The 17,407-nt window shown below is 38.5% G+C and overlaps 1 protein-coding gene across 7 annotated transcripts in view; it reads left to right on the forward strand.

The window, feature by feature from the left end:
- Window positions 1-17,407, forward strand: part of FAM172A (family with sequence similarity 172 member A) — a 265,833-nt gene that overhangs the window by 89,964 nt on the left and 158,462 nt on the right. The gene's annotated exons all lie outside the window — the stretch shown is intronic.

Here is a 17,407-nt window from a genome sequence, read left to right on the forward strand (position 1 = left end):
TTCAGATAGTTCAGAATTATGTAATGCTTGTAGAGATACAGATATGTATTTGATCAATGAAAAGGTTGCTCTGAAAATAACAGGTTCTTAGAAAGTTCTAACTTCTTTTGAAAAAGCCAGTGGCATTGAGAGGCTGCGTCTTGACTGCCTCAACAATTGTTGAATTGGGTATAATCAAGTTATAAATATCTCTGATGGCTACTGCTCATGTAAAATGTAGGGATACACCTTTCTGACTATCCCATTTTTTGCACTGTCACCATTCAAAGTGATTTCTCCAGCAAACTGGTCCATTGTTTATCAAATTCCATTCTTTAATAGCTGGCTGGCAGTCACTTTATCATTTTGGGGTTTTTTATATGGTTGCATTTAGTAACTAAAATTAATTCCAGAGAGATGTGTGGATTCTGTGTGTGAAATGAAATGGAGTTAGGTTTGCATGATACTGCTTTCAGCACAGCCAAAACAGCTGAAAAGTTCAGTAAAATTTGTCAGAAATGCTGGAAAGTCAAACAGACAAAAGGCTGTGTACACAATGCTGCCATTTGCATCTGGCTACAATTCAGAGGAGAGCCTTATCTTTTACATCCATTGTTTTCCCTTTTTAACATTTCATATGGCATTCAAGCATTTTGCTTTTTAAATAGTTGTCTTATACCTTCAGCAAAATTCTGAAAGAATTTATTTTCACATTTTCAATTTCTTATGGCTCTAACCTAAATTGTAAAAATATAGGTGCTGGTTGCCTTTTTTTTTTTATTGTCAGTCTGTGTATTTTATGTTTCCTTTCCATAAAATTCTTTGTTTTCTTTTTGAGCTGATATTATTTCTAATAATTAAAAAATACTGGGTTTTTAAAAATCAGTTAGAAGGAAGATATGTTTGCAGTCCCTAAAAATGCATAGTAATATTTTTAGAGCAGATAACTTACAGTAATTTGGACTTCAGCTATCACTCTTGCAAATCTGTAACCAGACTAAAGCGATTATTGAAATGAAATGTACAGTATCCCTTTAAGTTTTGTTTAGAACAGGACTTTGTCATTCAGTTTTTGTATTCTGCATAGAGGACAAGCCAGATCAGCAGTTGCCATCCTTTGCATTTCACTCACTTGGTGTTGTATGCTTCTATAGCTTAAAAATTACTGCAAAAATTGCTGCTCTGTTCTGTTCCTGACATCAACTACTGATTTTACAGCCAATTTACTGTGCAAAAATGGTTCATCTCTTAGATACAGAAATTCTGAACAGTAGAATGTGTCTGCCTAAAGCCAGAGTTTAGTTGAGCTGATCTGCGGAAATCTCCAAACCTCAAACCAAATGTTGGTAGAGAAATGCTGTAATCAGCAGCCATTTTCATGGAAAAATACTGCTCACTGTGAATAAATAAAGTTATGTTTTGTTTAAAGTCCACATAAACAAAGACTAGTAAATATATTGGATGATTAGGAACTTTGTTCTTAAGGCTTAAAAAGTCTGTTTTCCTTTTCTGTAGCTATTTATAATAAGTTCCAAACTGAATGTAAAGAAGAGTGTGGTGCAGCTTGTGTAAAAAAATGAAAAGCCCAAATCTGCCAGCTTTGTAGGAGTTTGAGTAAGGCATGGAGTAGAAATGAGGGAGAGCCCAAAACCAAGGACTAAAATCCTTCTATTCTTCCTCTTTCCTCTACTCCTGTTATTTACTGGATTGTTAGTTAGATAATAAAAAGAATATTAATTGTATGTAAAAATATTTTGACTTGGAGATGTGATAGATGAGAAAGGCAAAAAGAGGTATGTGCTAGTGATTTTGAAAATAATTATGGAAATCCTAGGAAAAAACCACCTGCATAAACTTTACACTGAGGACAATTTTCAAGCATTTTCAAGAGACTTGGCAAAGCAGGAATGTTAGCAAAACATTCCTGCTTTGATGGTCATGGATGTTGTTGATGTTCTCACTTTTGAAAAGAAGGGGTGGATACAAGTTCAAGGAAAACAGAACAAAAGCTTGTTCTAGGATATAAGCTTAACTTTTAACTGATTAGCCACAATATGTTCAGAATTGTGTATGTTTGGGCTTCTGATTAACTATTGAATATGAATATGATGTAATACATATTTATGTAATACATAAATGAACAATGATTTTATAATCACGCATCATATTCAAATATCTTCTCAAGAAACCCATGAAAGGAGGAAATAGAACTAGCCTCTAATTAGTAAAGTAAAATCCTCTGTTAAAGCAAAGTGTATTAAATAGCAAAGAAAGGAAAATTAAATCTCTAATAGCAGCAAATTGGTTTTTCTTTGGTGATGCCAAGGACAAGGAAGAGATGGTAGAAATCAGCTTTTCTGTAAAGCAGTGAGTAGAGGAGTAAATTCACGTCTGGACCAACAGACAGAGGCCAATGGTATAAGCTTTGATAAGGTGAAGTATGGGGCCTACGCTTGGTCACAACAGTCCCATGCAGAGCTACAGGCTGGGAGCAAAGTGCCTGGAAAGCTGCGAGCAGAAAAAGGTCTGGGGTGGCAGATCAACAGGGGCTAGCTTGAGCCAGCAGTGTGAGCAAGTGGCCAAGAAAGCTGATGACGTCCTGGCTTGTATCAGGAATAGTGTGCCCAGCAGGGCCAGGGCAGTGATTGTCCCTCGGTACTTGGCACTGGTGAGGCTGCGCCTCGAATCCTCCATTCAGTTTTGGACCCCTCATGACAAGAAAGATATTTAGGTGCTGAAACAAGTCCAGAGAAGGGAAATGGAGCTGGAGAAGCACCTGGAGCACAAGTCTGATGAGGAGTGACTGAGGGAGCTGGGGTTGTTCAGCCTGGAGAAAAGAAGTCTCAGGGGAGACCTTACCACTCTCTACTACTACCCGAAAGGAGGGTATAGCCAGGTGGGGGTTTGTCACTCCTCCCAGATAACAAGCAATAGGATGAAAGGAAATGGTTCAAGTTGCTATTGATATTAGGAAGAATTCCTTGACCAAAATGGTTATCAAGTGGTGACACAGGCCTGTGGCAGTGGTAGAGTCACCATCCCTGGAGGGATTTTAAAGATGTGTAGATGTGGCAGTTTGGGATGTGGTTTAGTGGTGGGTTTGGCAGTGCTGGGTTAACAGTTGGACTGAGTAATCTTCCGGGTCTTTTCCAATCTAAACGATTCTATGATTCTATAGATATAGTTAAAAACCAAGTCTTTACAGTATTTTAAGGAAAACCTGTTAATGGGAAGATGTACTTCTAGCCAATAGGAATAATTATGCCTTTTATCACCTAATTTGGTAGGCAATAAATGAATAAAAGAGATCTGCTAGGTAACATTTGGAAATTCTGTTGCGAAGGATCAGAAAGAAACTGAGGAAATAAGAAACGTAGAGGAGAAAAAATAACATGTTGTTATCAGTGAATATTTTAATACTAAATCATGGATCTGGACATGTGTCTGTATTTGGTGGGAATGTACCATGCAATGGGAACATTCCAGAGATGCAGTTTTATGTACGGGTCTGGAGCATTACTGGTTTATATGGCTAGATGCAAATGGTACCGGAAGTTTGGAGTGGGAGAGAAAATCTAGACCTGCCAAGGAATTTAAAGATCAGACCCGAAGAGGCCTGTAGATTGACAGGTGCAGATAGATGCTCCTCTGCCCATGAGCAAAGCTGGTGATGATCTTCTGTGCTTGGTCTAGCAGAGCTCTACAGAGCACCTGATGAGGTCAGCCTGGGTAGAACTGCTGCAGATGTGCCTTTTGAGGTATCCTTCCCCCACTACCTCAGCCTGCAGTTGCATTGTGCCAGAGGCTGGGTTCAGAGGCCAGGGAATCCAAACTGATGCTGTGGAAGCAGTTGCATATTTTATGCTCTAAGTTGACTCAGAGTCTGCATATCAGATGATATTTGTAAGATAATTGAGCAACTCCACCAGGAGACATGGGGAAAGGAGTTAAAAAAAGAGATGACTAGTTAACCTTTAAAGCAACACTCATGCAGTGTTTTGAGATTACTTTGGATGTCTGCCTCTCAACAGATTGTGCAATAGAAGAATGAGAGCAGTTATTGAGGCTTCTGGAAAAGAATCCCTTTTTTATGCGTGTTGAAGCATGATTGCTAAAAGCAGCATAAGTTACTTTGTGAGAATGCAGAGTGGCAGTTTGATTATTTGGAAATATGAAGGATGTTGCTCACAATTAAATTACAAATTTAATTGGTAACTGATAATGCTAATGATTGGAAATATTGTTGTTCTTCTGAAGGGCTCTGAGCTTGTTAAGTAAATACAGTAACTGCAAGACTAATAACACAATAATGTCATAATTACAAATGGATAGCTTAAGAAAAGTATCAAAAAGCAAATACAAAATATTCTTACTTTGCACATATGGGAATAATACAGTTTCCCTATTAGGGTGAGGTTTTAATAACAATTGAATAATTTTTAAAAAACAAGAATTCTGATACTTATTTAAGAAATTTGAGCCATATGTGATAAGAACTTGGAAAAGTTTAAGTTCCGCCCCCAATACATAATTTTATCAATAAAATAATCTATTTTTCAAACTCTGTAAAGCTCTACTTTATCTGAATGCTTTTTGAATGCTCTTTTCCCAGTCTTTCATTGTCTCTTGACTTAGTGTTTTCCCTCACCTTGCTTGTCTTTTATTCTTTCTTGATGGTTTTGCAGATCAGCCTGGTCTCAAAGGGAGATCTGTGGCTGGATCTCAGGAGGTGAATTGTGTGTGCAGTCCTGTGCTGAAAGGGAGCCTAGGAAAGGAATTTTCGACTAATGTGGTTACAAAGGATGATTCTTCTCTCATAATATCATCACAAGTAGCAGTGTTGGAAGGAAATAAAGATGCTTTTATTCTTTCAAGTGTCCACATTTAGTGTCAATTAATTATATATATATATATATATTTTTTTTTTTAGTATAGATAGATAAGTACATTGTTCCTACGTCTTCCAGTCCTGGTATCTGGCTTTAGGGATTATTTGTGAAGCCTCTTACCTTCTCACAGTTACTGTTTGTGATGGTCATTTCTTGGTTCTATTGAGACATTCTTATGATCTACATTGCTTACTTTCCTTTATATCTTTCATTAAGTGTAGTTATAAGTCTGGGCATTTCTTACGAAGCTTAGTTTTTAGAGAATGAAGGATAAGGCACTGAAGCTTGAGCTGTGGCCTGCTTGTTTGTAAAATGATACATTTCTTTCAGCATTTTCATATTCGCTCTCTCTGTTGGAGAAGTAACAGGTTTTTGCCTTCAGAATCGGCGAAGAACCACAACCACAGGACACCTGTGTATCTAAGAAGAGCAGATGGGACTTCTCTGTGGAAATACATTTAGAAATGATTTATGGCATTTGACATACAAATTAGACCTGTAATATAATACTTTTCTCCCAGGTGGCAATTCTTTTTACCTTGATAGAAGGTACTCTTCAAGTGCCTCTTCTTTCTTTTCTCTTCTCCTACGATGAATGTTTTCATCCCTTCACACAATTGAAACTGATGGTGAGTTGTGCTCACAGATCAAAATTAGCAGCCCAGGTTAGAACTCAAATGAAACCCTCAAATGAATATGGTTCAGAGGCAGAAACTTTTCTCCAAATAAGTGTCCTGTTCAGGAGAGGTGGCACATGGGGATGAATGTCTGGCCTCAAAATCAGTTTATGGCTCTAAAAGCATTAACCCCACACAGCCTCTTGAAATTTTATCAGGTTGTTAGTATCAGTTAAGTTTCCATAGTTTAAATATTATAGTGTATTTTAAAGTTACACAGCTAGACTCCAGAAAATTCTGCATGAAGTCTCATGCTGGTCTGATTCAATTTTATATAACAAGCAGCTTAACTTCAAGAGTCACTCTCCTTTGATTTATAAGTAGCAGGGTAGTACTTTCATTTAAAATCTCAGTTTTATCAGGTTGCAACTTCAGTGCTAGTATTTGTATTATGTATGAAAGTTCAGTGACATTTTTGACAGTGTATTTTCAATTGCTTCAGTTCTCTTTTGTGAGAAGTACAGTAATATTTGTCCTACTTTTTGGTACTTCTCAGTAGTATTCATTTAATAGTGAAAAATAATTACAAAATGTCTGGTGTAGAAAACTAAATTCTAGAGATGCTTACATGGGGTAGAAATGTGTATTTCTGAAGTGATTTTTATTAATATTTTACAGCTGCTAGTTTTAGGAACAGAATCACCATTGATTTTGTTTGTAGTATTCCTGATGTTATCCATATAAATGCATTGCTTAATATTTAACACACACAATAAAGGACTGATCCCAGAAATCTGCACTATCAGTGGATGCAGTGAGAGGTATCCATATTATCCTTGGAAGATTTACCTAAGGTTTACCTGAGACCACAGGCCTCACGTTTCTGCTTGCATTTTAAGTTAGCAACTTGTGATGGCAGAGATGAAGAGACACCAGCTCTCTTCTCCCTCACTCCGGCAGTACCTTCTTCTCAGGCACTTGCACCATATCAGGTGACTTTGTTCAAGCATGATGGGTGCTAAAGCAGGCACAAAGGAGAGCATAGCCAGGAATAGGAATAGAAATAGCATCAATTTTGACCTCTTCACAGCTGCTGTTGTGGAGACTGTGGCTCTTCAGAACAGCTACCCAATCAGAATCACCTTCCAGATCTTCACTTCTTCCATCAGTGACTGTAAAGGGAACAGTGGGCTGAGCTTGCCTGGATAACTCTCGTGGTAACGGTTTTATTACAGAGACAAAGGGTTGAATGATTGTGAAGACTAAATTGTCTTAATTATGCCTCTGTGTGGTCATTCCAGATCTAAAATAGCTGTTGAGAGTCTTGTGCAGTTCTTTTCCAGACAGCAGTTGTTAAGAGGTTTTTGGTCTCCATCAGCACACAGCTCACTGTGTAAAAACTTCTCATGGACAAAATATATTCGATATCCATCTTATGCGTCTGATTTTTTTTTTCTGTGTACATTTCCTCTTTTTTTTTTAATATGCACTATTATAGACATAGTAACAACTGAAGAACTGTAAAAGCTGAAAAACAAGCCAAAACCCAATAAAAAAGTAGAAGTAGCTATTAGATCCCCTTAAAAATATATGAAGTGTACCTCTGTCCAGAAAATGGGTGTCCAGTTTTTGTAAGGATTTACCTAGTAAGATGCCAAGATCTGCATAGATACATCAGTAGCTTTATAAATATATGTTTCTCATTGGAAAATTACCTGCATTATTATTATAGGGGGAAATAATGGAGAGAATCTCACAACAGAAATGTGTCTTGACTGTATACATATATCTGATCACTTAATATACGCAGTACTTGATTGTGAAATACTACTTGAAGTAATTTTTGTAATTAGATGAGAATATGACTGAAGTTTGTTGTAATCAGGAGATAAATGAGAAAGGTAAAATAACCAGTTGCAGTGCAGTGAGGGGGGGCTTCAAAAGGACAGTACCTCATGAGATTACTAGGGGCCCACTTCATGAGCTTGTCTGAGTCCCTCTGGATGGCATCCTGTCCTTCAGGAGTGTCAACTGCACCCCTCAGCTCGGTGTCATCTGCAGATTTGCTGAAGGAGCATTTGATCACTTTGCCTATGCCATTAATGAAGGCATTAAACAAGACTGGTCCCAATACAGACCCCTGAGGGACACCACTTGTCACTGATGTCCATCAGGACTCTGAGCCATTGATTATGTCCCTCTGGATATGACTGTCCAACCACTCTTACCCATCTAATAGTTCTCTCATCAAATCTGTCTCTCTGCAATTCAGAGAAAATAATGTTTTTGGGGCACTGTGTCAAAGATTTTACCGAAGTCCAGATAAATGACATTTGTAGCCCTTCCCTTGTACACTGATGTAGTCACCCCATCATAGAAGGCCACTAGTTTGGTCAAATGGGATTTTGCCTTGGTGAAGCTGTGCTGGCTCTCTCCAATCTCCTCTTTGTCCTGCATGTACCTTAGCAGAGCTCCAAGGAGCATCTGTTCCATGATCTTCCCAGGCACAGGCTGACCAGTTGGGAGTTCCAGGGTTGGCCTTTCTACCCTTTTTAATGATGGGTACAGTGATTCTCCTTTTCTAGTTACCTGGGACTTCCTCTGACTGCCATGAATTTCTAGATGTCCTGGTGAGTGGATATAGTGACTTGCAGACCAGCTCTCAGCTTGATCTTTAAACTCTGGTTTTACTTCTAGAGCATCTCATTTGTCTTTAATCACTCTTTCTTTTGTTCCTTTGTTTGCCTTGATCATTCTTACTTTGTCTCATTTAGTGATACTTTTCTCTGTGGATCTCAGCACAAATTTGGATGTTGATTTTGTAGGAGACAGAACTTCTGGTGTGTTTCTACAGCACTATGTAAGGAGCACTATTGATTCTTGTGGGGCTTCCCAAGTGAAATGCCCGTATTAAATAGCAGTTAAGAGTTGCTATTTGCTGTCCCTATAGTACGTGGGTCTTTCTATAGAAGGGTGCTGGAAGAACACAATCCAGAAGAATTTATGACTGTTTGGAAAAGATCTGTATATTTATGTGCTCTTTCTCTTAGCTGTGAGATGATCCTTGTTTCTGGTTATCCTTTCGTCCACAGGTGTAACTGAACACCCTTATCTTACTGGTGTTTGTCAGTGATTGCAGCCTGTCCTGCACCAGATTGCTTTCTAATGCTCAGGCAAACCTACCTGAACTTGGGAGGAGGTTTATGTTGGATTATAAGGGCACTTCATGGGCCATCTCTTTGCCTCCTTTTCTGGCCTGGGAAAATATATTTACACCTCCTATACTTCAGACGTGCCAGGGTATTGAATAAAGCCTTGCAGACTCATCTGAAAGTCAGAGCAAGCAGTGAACCCTTCTGCTGCTTCAAAACCAGTATTTCATATGGAGCCAACCAGAACTAGGGGGGCTTAATGGCATCAACTTACAAATAGACACTGTATTTTTTACTTGCACACAACACTTCTGGTCTGTTGTGTTCAGCAGATAACCTAGAGGAACAATCTCTTCATTTGTGTGTTTTCACACCAAGACACTCAGTGTATTAGAGATTAAAATATCAACTTCTAATGCCAAGTTTAGAACAGAAAAAGGTAAACTTTAAATGTGAAGGTGTGAGTTTTTTCATTTGAAAGCCGTGATAAAAAAGTTCTAGTGCGGCATAAGTGAAGCATGAGGTTATACTTTCTATTGAATTGAGATCTCTTGTGTTAATCTAGGCTTGTATTTTCCAAAGTCTGAATTTCAAATGTGTTTTAATGATAGAAAGTGTGAAAATCTACACAGAACATTTAAAATTAAAGGGCGCTCTCAAAAAACAAACAACAGCAACAAAAACTACAACAAAAAAGGAAATTAAAAAAACCACCAAAACCCCCACCAAAATGAATATCCATTCAGAAACTTCTAACTTAGGCAAGTTTCAATGTGGGATGTGCATATACACAGAAATTCAGCTTTGCACTCAAAGGTACTGTAAACATTGTTTTTGAGCAGGAAAACTCTAACAAAATATTGCAATGGATAGTGTTGCTGCACCGCTCCAAGAAGTAGAATAAATTAAAATTCTTGCTGTGTGTCTTGGAGCCCATTTCACCTGACTCATCAAATGAAAAATTCATCAATTAATCCTCTGACAATAACAATATGTACACAAAAATCAATCCAGGATTGATTTTTTGAGCCCAAACATGAAAACTAACCCCTGGCTTGCACATAATGTGAAATTTCTCTTCATTTCAACCTTATTATTGAGTATAAAAGCTGAAGTGTTCATAGAATTATTTGTTCTAAGTCAACTACAAAGGTGGGATTGTTTGAGGAAGGGTGTGTGCACCATGAAGATGTTCTGAAGTGCTATCAGAGTCAGCTAATAAAGTTGTCAGATGCTTGTAAGAGTGCAGTTGATAGGAGTCTCCCCAGAAGGCAACCGGTGGAGAGAGACACTGAGATCTGACAGGAGACCACCCAGGGTAGTCAAAGTCAGATGCATACCAGGCAGGATCAGTGGTAGGGAAGAACAGTGAAATGGGAAACTGTCTTGATGGGAGAACACCAGTGCTACAGCCAAATGGGTAAATCGTGACGCTGAGGCACATTGCTTCACAGGGATCATAACAAATTCTCAGCAGCAGAAAACGAGATAATAATTTGTCAGATCTCCCACTTGTAATCTCATACTGCATTTTCAGTGAAAAGGAAAATTGCAGCAGATTCCATATGTATTAGGGTGGCTAGTGAATTGCTATCTCTTAGTTTTGTTTATATAATCCACTTCAAGGTATGTCATATTTATTGAAATGATGAGAGGTCTTCACTAGAAAGACAAAACACTAATCTGATGAGAAGTTGAAATCATTGGTTCATATGTGTTCTGAAGTTGCTTCATTTGATATCACATTGATGTTGGGAAGTATTTTTGTACCAGATTATATATCAAAACGCGTAAGGTACACAGTAGAAATTCCAGATAAGAAAATCTCTTCGATCTCTCAAGATAAACAGAGTTTGCTTTTTATTTGAAGTATAAAAGAAAAATAACCTACTTCCTGAATTGTGTGTATAAGCTTATGGATTTAACTCCCCAGATCATCAGATTAATACTTCAAGCAACCTTTCCTCCAGCGTAAGAAATACTGATAGCAACTTACTGAGTAAGTTCTTGCCTCTAAATGCCCTATGAAGGAGATAAAAAATCTTTCGAGGGAAAGAACTCAATTTTTGTTCTTTGTATCACCTCTGGCAGCAGGTCCCTGCTTCCATCCCATATATAAAAATTATATTCAGGCTGTAGAGAACCTAAATGGTGTTAAAGTTGAAAATCAATGCACTGCAGTACACAGAAAATAATCAAATAGCAAATGTATTAACTTTTGATGAGTCTTTTTGAATGTGTGTATTCGTGGCGCAGAACAACATTAGCATATTTATCAAGTTCTAGATGTGTGAAAGGTGGAAACACACTTTAGGAATACTTGATTGATGTGTATTTCTGCAGTCTTAAAACTACAGAGAATTTTGGTAAGAACATGGGCTGCAAGATACTGTGTTGTTATTTTTACTGTCTTAGTTGAATGCGGAGACCATTGTCTTCAAAAATTTTATGTGTTATAGGAACAAAGGTTTGTCATGACTGTCAGTGTATTAAATATTCAGATGTATGTGATGACTGTGGCTCCAGTAAGAATATCAGGATCTTTATCTGTTACCGTGAAATATGTCTTCCTAAAATATTGACCCACAGTATGGCTCATTAGAGGAGAACTTCTTTGCTCTTTCAATTTACAATTTTTAAAAGAGTCTAAAGTATAGACAGTTGCAAAAATTACATTTGTAGGTTTTGCTGTTGTCACATAATTACAGGCTGAAGAAAGTGAAGAGGGAAAGTGGTAGTTGGTATAACTTACTTCTAGTTACATTAAAGTTGAGTCTGATTTCTGGTCTTTTGTTTCAGCTGTATTTCATACATTTTTTTATACATTACAGATTTACATAATCAATCCTTAAGGGAAATGTAGTGTTACCAGAGACTGAGTAATAAAGAGTAACTTGAAAGTGGAGAGCATGTATATATTTCAGAATACACTTCAATAATTTATTTTTATAATGTTTATTTGGATTTACCTTTGTGTTTGTTATGATATTGTTAATGTATAGTTTAAATTTATTAGTGAAGTCTTGTATGCATTATTTCTAAATATGAGGCTGAAATGTTCTATTTCCATTTCTACAAAGCAGAATAATTTTTTTTAATGCAGGCGATCAGTAATTTGGTAAAATAATTTAAAAAGTCTTTTGAGGGTACATTTATTGGATATTTTAATTCGTGGATTATTTTAGTGATTATAAAAGATTTTACTCTTAGAGGGATTACTTTTTCCTGTTAGGCAGATTACTTTTTTTCTGAATATATAAATTTCCTCAAATTATAGCTTACAGTTATTTACAGATAAATTGGCAATATTGCTCAGTAATAGTAGAGCCATTATTCAGGCATGATGCATTGGGACAGATTAAAGTTCTTAATTTTCCCTTTTCTTTAAAACATGTTATGAAAATTTTCTTCTTTGAACAGAAACCTTATACCTTATTTCCAAAGTGGATATTTTCAGTCCATCTAACCTGTCTGCCACCCCCTGTGCTAATTAATTACTGCTGTAGTTTAAGACCTAGCAAGAAGGTGGTCAGCAGGTGGCAGTCCTGGTTGGCGGTGGTGCTGGGAAAGGAGCGATGGATCAAACAACAGAGGAGATGCATCACGTTAAAAGGACTGCTTTTGCCGGGAGGTTGCCAGGGTTTTCTGAAATTCGCTGTTTTGTAGTGGGGTTGTAGCTGCCTTGTGTAAGCTCTTCTAAAAGTGCGTGGCTCAGACACACTGAAGATATAAAACAATTTAGTGATCTTAAGTATTTTTAATTTTTCCAAATTCTACTTTTAAAACTAATTATTTATAAATAAGTGTTGTGGAGTTTTGCCCGTCGTGCACATATGTGCTTTTTATTATATGCGACTTGAATTATAATTTAAATGAGTGAAATAAATGCAGAATATATCTGATGGAATTTTTTTAGGCAAATTGTCCTATGCAATTACATTAGCATTTTCAGATGCATGTGGTAAACTGAGACACCAAATCCACATTAAGGTACCTAAATGAAAATACATTACTTCCTGAAATCTCACAAACTTCAAACAGGGCAGCAGATAGATAGTAAGGATCTCTTTATGGGAAAGCCATTTTTCACAGAATCATAGAATATGCGGAGTTGGAAGGGACCCACAAGAATCATTAAATCCAGCTCCTGCCCCTGCACAGCACCATCTCCAAGAGTCACACCATGTGCTGAGAGCATTGTCCAAATGCTCCCTGAACTCTCTCAGGCTTGGTGCTGTGACCACTTCCCTGGGGAGCTGTTCCAGTGCCCAGCCACCCTCTGGATGAAGAACCTTTTCCTAATATCCAATCTAAACCTCCCCTGGCACAACTTCAGGCCATTCTCTTGGGTCCTGTCACTGGGCTCCAGAGAAAAGGGATCAGTGTCTGCTCCTCCTCCCCACATGAGGAAGTTCCAGACTGTGATAAGTCTGAAGTCTGTCTCCTCTTCTCTAGGCTGGACCTCAGCCACTCCTCATACAGCTTCTCCTCAAGGCCCTTCACCATCTTCATTACTCTCCTTTGGATGGTCTCTAATAGCTGCCCCCAGCACTCGAGGTGAGGCCACCCCAGTGCAGAGCAGAGCAGGACAATCTCCTCCCTTGCCTGGCTGGTGATGCTGGGCTTGATGCCCCACAGGACACGCTTGGCCCTCCTGACTGCCAGGGCACTGCTGACTCATATTCAACTTGCCACTTATCAGGACCTGCAGGTCCCTTTCCACAGCACTGCTTTCCAGCATCTCATTCCCCAGGCTGTCCGTACATCCAGGGTTGCCCCATCCCAGGTGCAGAATCAGCACTTTCCTTGTTGAACTTCATATGGTTGGTGATTGCCCATTCCTGTGATTTGTTGACGTCTCTCTGCAGGGCGTCCCTGCCTTTGAGGGAGCCAACAGCTCCTCCCAGTTTTGTATCATCTGTGAACTTGCTTAGTATCCCTTCCAGTCCTACATCCAGGGCATTTATGAAGATGTTGAAAAGCACAGAGCCTAAGATGGAGCCCTGCAGAACCCCACTGGTGACAGGTCACCAGTCTGATGTCACCCCATTCACTGTAACCCTTCATGCCTGACCCGTGAGCCAGTTGCTCACCCATCCCATGATGTGTTCATCCAGCTGTGTGCTGCACGTTTTTTCATAAGGGTACTATGAGAGAGAGCATCAAAAGCTTTACTGAAATTCACAAAGATTACACCAGCTGGCTTCCCCTGATCACCTGGGTGGGTTCCCTTGTCATAAAAGGAAATCAGGTTTGATAAGCAGGACTTCCCACTCATGAAGCCATGCTGGCTGTGACCGATGACTGTGTTGTCTTTCAGGTGTTTTTTCAATACCTCCCTGAATAATCTCCATAACTTTATCAGGCACTGAAGTGAGACTGACAGGCCTGCAGTTTCCGAGGTCTTTCTTACCCTTCTTGGAATCTGGACAATTTTCACCAGCTTCCAGTCAGCTGGGACATCTCCAGATTCCCAAGTCCACTCAAACATCATTGGGTGATTTTGCTGTGACATCAGCCAGCTCTCTCAGGATTCTTGGATGAATCCCATAGGACCCTGTAGATTCATAAGGATCCAGCCGGAGCAGCAGATCCCACACACTTTCAGGCTCGACTGGAAGCTGATCATTCTTGCAGTCATGGTCCTTCAGCTCAGGGCACAGAGACCTCCTTGGTTCATCATCTGAAGACAGAGGCAAAGAATGCATTAAACACCTCTGCCTTGTCCCTGTCCCTATGTCTGAGGTGACCATTCTCATCCTGTAATGGGCTGAAGTCATTTCTCCACTAATATATTTAAAAAACCTCTTTTTACTGTCCCCACCAGTTCTGGCCAGCTTCAACTCCAGTTGGGTTTTGGCTGCACGAATTTCATCCCTACAGTGGCAGCAGCATCTCTGTAGTCCCATGTCACATGACCTTGCTTCCACTGGGCTTACACCTTCCTTTTTTGCCTTATTTCATGTTCAGCCAATCTGGCCTTCTGCCGCACTGGCTTGACTTCCAGCATTTGGGAATTGCTGCTCCTGTGCCCTTTGGTGGTAATGTTTAAAAAGTTACTGGCACTGATGGACTCCAGCACCTGCAAAAACATTTTCCAAGGGGATCCTACTAATTCCCTGAGCAGCCTGAAGTCTGCTCTCCTCACATCCAGAGTTGAGGTTTTGCTGGCACTTTTCCTCCTGTCAACAGAGATTTTAAACTTGACCTCTTAGTGGTTGCTGTGGCAAAACCAGCCAAATATCAGAATATATATAGACATCACTTATTAGGCAATGAATTGAGGAATATCAGGTGTAGTTTGTCTTTTTAGTCTAGTAATATGTCTTTCTGAAAGCTAATAAGAAAATTGTGTAATGTTACTGAAAAGAAAGTTGCTCATGTACAGGCAGCTAAAAAACATCTAAATAAATTGTTATTGTTAAATTTCACTTTAAAATCTTATTAGTTGAGCCAGATGTCGCATCTACCTAAAGCAGAGTGCACTGTGTTTGTTTTAAAGTTGTATTTGGGACATGTGGGGACTCCTTTCTTAGAAGGATTAACCTTCTGCCTCGCAAAGATAGATTAACCTCTATATTTACTGTTTGAAAACAATTTGTGAAACAAAAGCATCTCCATACAACATTTCTGAGCAGCATTAGCTCCACCTTTCTATCTTTAATTTTGGGACTGAGACTTGTGTTTAGCAAAGCAGCTTTATGTATATTAAAATGCATCCCAAGTCATTGCAGAGTGACCAGACTGAGATTCAGAAAACCATTCTGTTCATGCCTCTCCTGTTGGCACTCTAGGTGATTTGAGGGCACAGTACCCACCTCCATGTTACAGAGGGACAGTTACTACTTCTGCTTGTAAAACTCCTAAAGATCTAATGATGCAAACCACCATTTGAACATCTATTTTTATGGTGATATTTTTACACATGTTTTTGGAGCAATGGAAAAAAAAATGGTTCCGTTTTATCACAGGCTTGCATGTCTTGAAGTTGTGGTCTTAATACCTAAGCCATTTTGAATTCAGTTTGGCTGAGACTTGGGCTTTGTTTCAATATGCTTAAATTTCAGCATATGTTCAACTGAATGGGAGCTTTAGTGTACAGATGATGAGTCTACATGTTACCATTTACATCATTCTTCATCATTTAGGGAAAAAATCAAAACACGCATTAGAGGTGCTCAGTTTTCATTGACACTGGGGTGGGAATTGGGGTTTGGGGCCATGCGCATTCTTATTTGTAATCTTTTCAGTCTCTAAATGAAAGTTAAGGATTTATGCTGTGTTCTTCTGAGGTTTTTTTTTTTAAACAAATGGTACTATTTGTGTTCTCCTGTCTTTGTATAATATTAGAAATCTCAAATGCAAGGTGAATTGTTCAAAATTGTTGAATTGTTCAAAAATTAACCTTCCTAAAGAGATAGAAGGTCTGCAGCAGAATATCTAATTTTTTTTTCTGTATCGGTCTTTTTCATACTAATATGCCATAGTTCCATTTGAATAATAAACTGACATTCATGTAACAAACAGGATGATAGTTCAGAGGTTGGCATTTTGCAATAGCAGCAATAGAATGGGGAGGCATTGCAATCTGTCCTTTCTGCTCTTCACTCTATTATGTGTTGTCTCTGCAGCTGATATGGCCCTGTTCCAGCTTTGGCTTTGCAGCTGATAAGGATCTTTGAACAATGTATTACTTTAGGACTGTACTTTGCCATTTGGGCCTCATTACCTAGGTAAAATGTGGTGAGTTTTGTAAAAAGATAATTCCATATTCTGTGTCCAGTTGGAAGTAATGCCCTTAGGTTTGTGAGTCTTAGTTTTCTTTATTTTGATGTGGCTTTTGTATTCTTTTTGGAATAGTTACTACTGCATTTAAGGTTTATATCACATTGTTGATAAGCTTTGCTTACAGGAGCTTACTTATAATAATATCTTTGCTTTATTAAGGAGATATGTCTTTTTACATGAAAATATGTATTTTTAAAGAGATAAAGATGGTGGGATTTCTGACTAGACAAGCAGCAAGTATAACAGTTTTTATCTTCTGTCACTTCTTAACTGCACATTATGGTTTATCTCAGACTGCAATAATAATGTAGTTACAGGGATTTTCCTCTAAGTTTATTAGTAAAATTTGAAACGTGTCTATTTTTGAGAAGATGTAAAGCTCAAATCCATAACTGAAGTACGAAAATAAGAGACAAACACAATTGGATAAATACACTGAGTCGCATATTTCTCTATGTAATTCAGATGTATCTATATGTGTATCAGAATTTATATTCCATTATTGAGCTTACACTCAACAATATCTAAATTGTAGGAATCATACAGAGCTGGACGTACTTTTGAAAGAGATTGTATTCCTTTCCTTTTTTAAGGTAATTTCTCTACCAAACTCTCCTTCTTTAGTCTAGGACTAGGGGAATTTTGCAGCTGGCTTTTTTGTGGCATCAAGGAGAACTCTAGGAAATAAAAGGGAATGGTTGCAGCAAAGATGGTTGTAGAAATGGCAAGGGATATTACCACTTTCAGATGAGTGGTTGCTAGCTGGTTGTACATATGACTCAGTGACATCCCCATGATGCCATGATCAGGCTTTGAGGACCAGGGATTACAAAGGCTTGTTTCTGATATAAGTTAAGGGTACTTACAGACACTTGATCAAAAAGTGAGAACTCTGCTGAAGTAGAGAATGTTGTCATCTGTCCAGGTGAATTGCTTCAGAAAAGCCAAAGGACACAAAAGTCACCAGCTTTCTTCCTCCTCG

This window comes from Corvus kubaryi, unplaced genomic scaffold (assembly GCF_017639235.1).
Source record: "Corvus kubaryi isolate FWS band 111438036 unplaced genomic scaffold, C.kubaryi_AGA036_p1.0 split1-37296, whole genome shotgun sequence".
Lineage (NCBI taxonomy): Eukaryota > Metazoa > Chordata > Aves > Passeriformes > Corvidae > Corvus > Corvus kubaryi.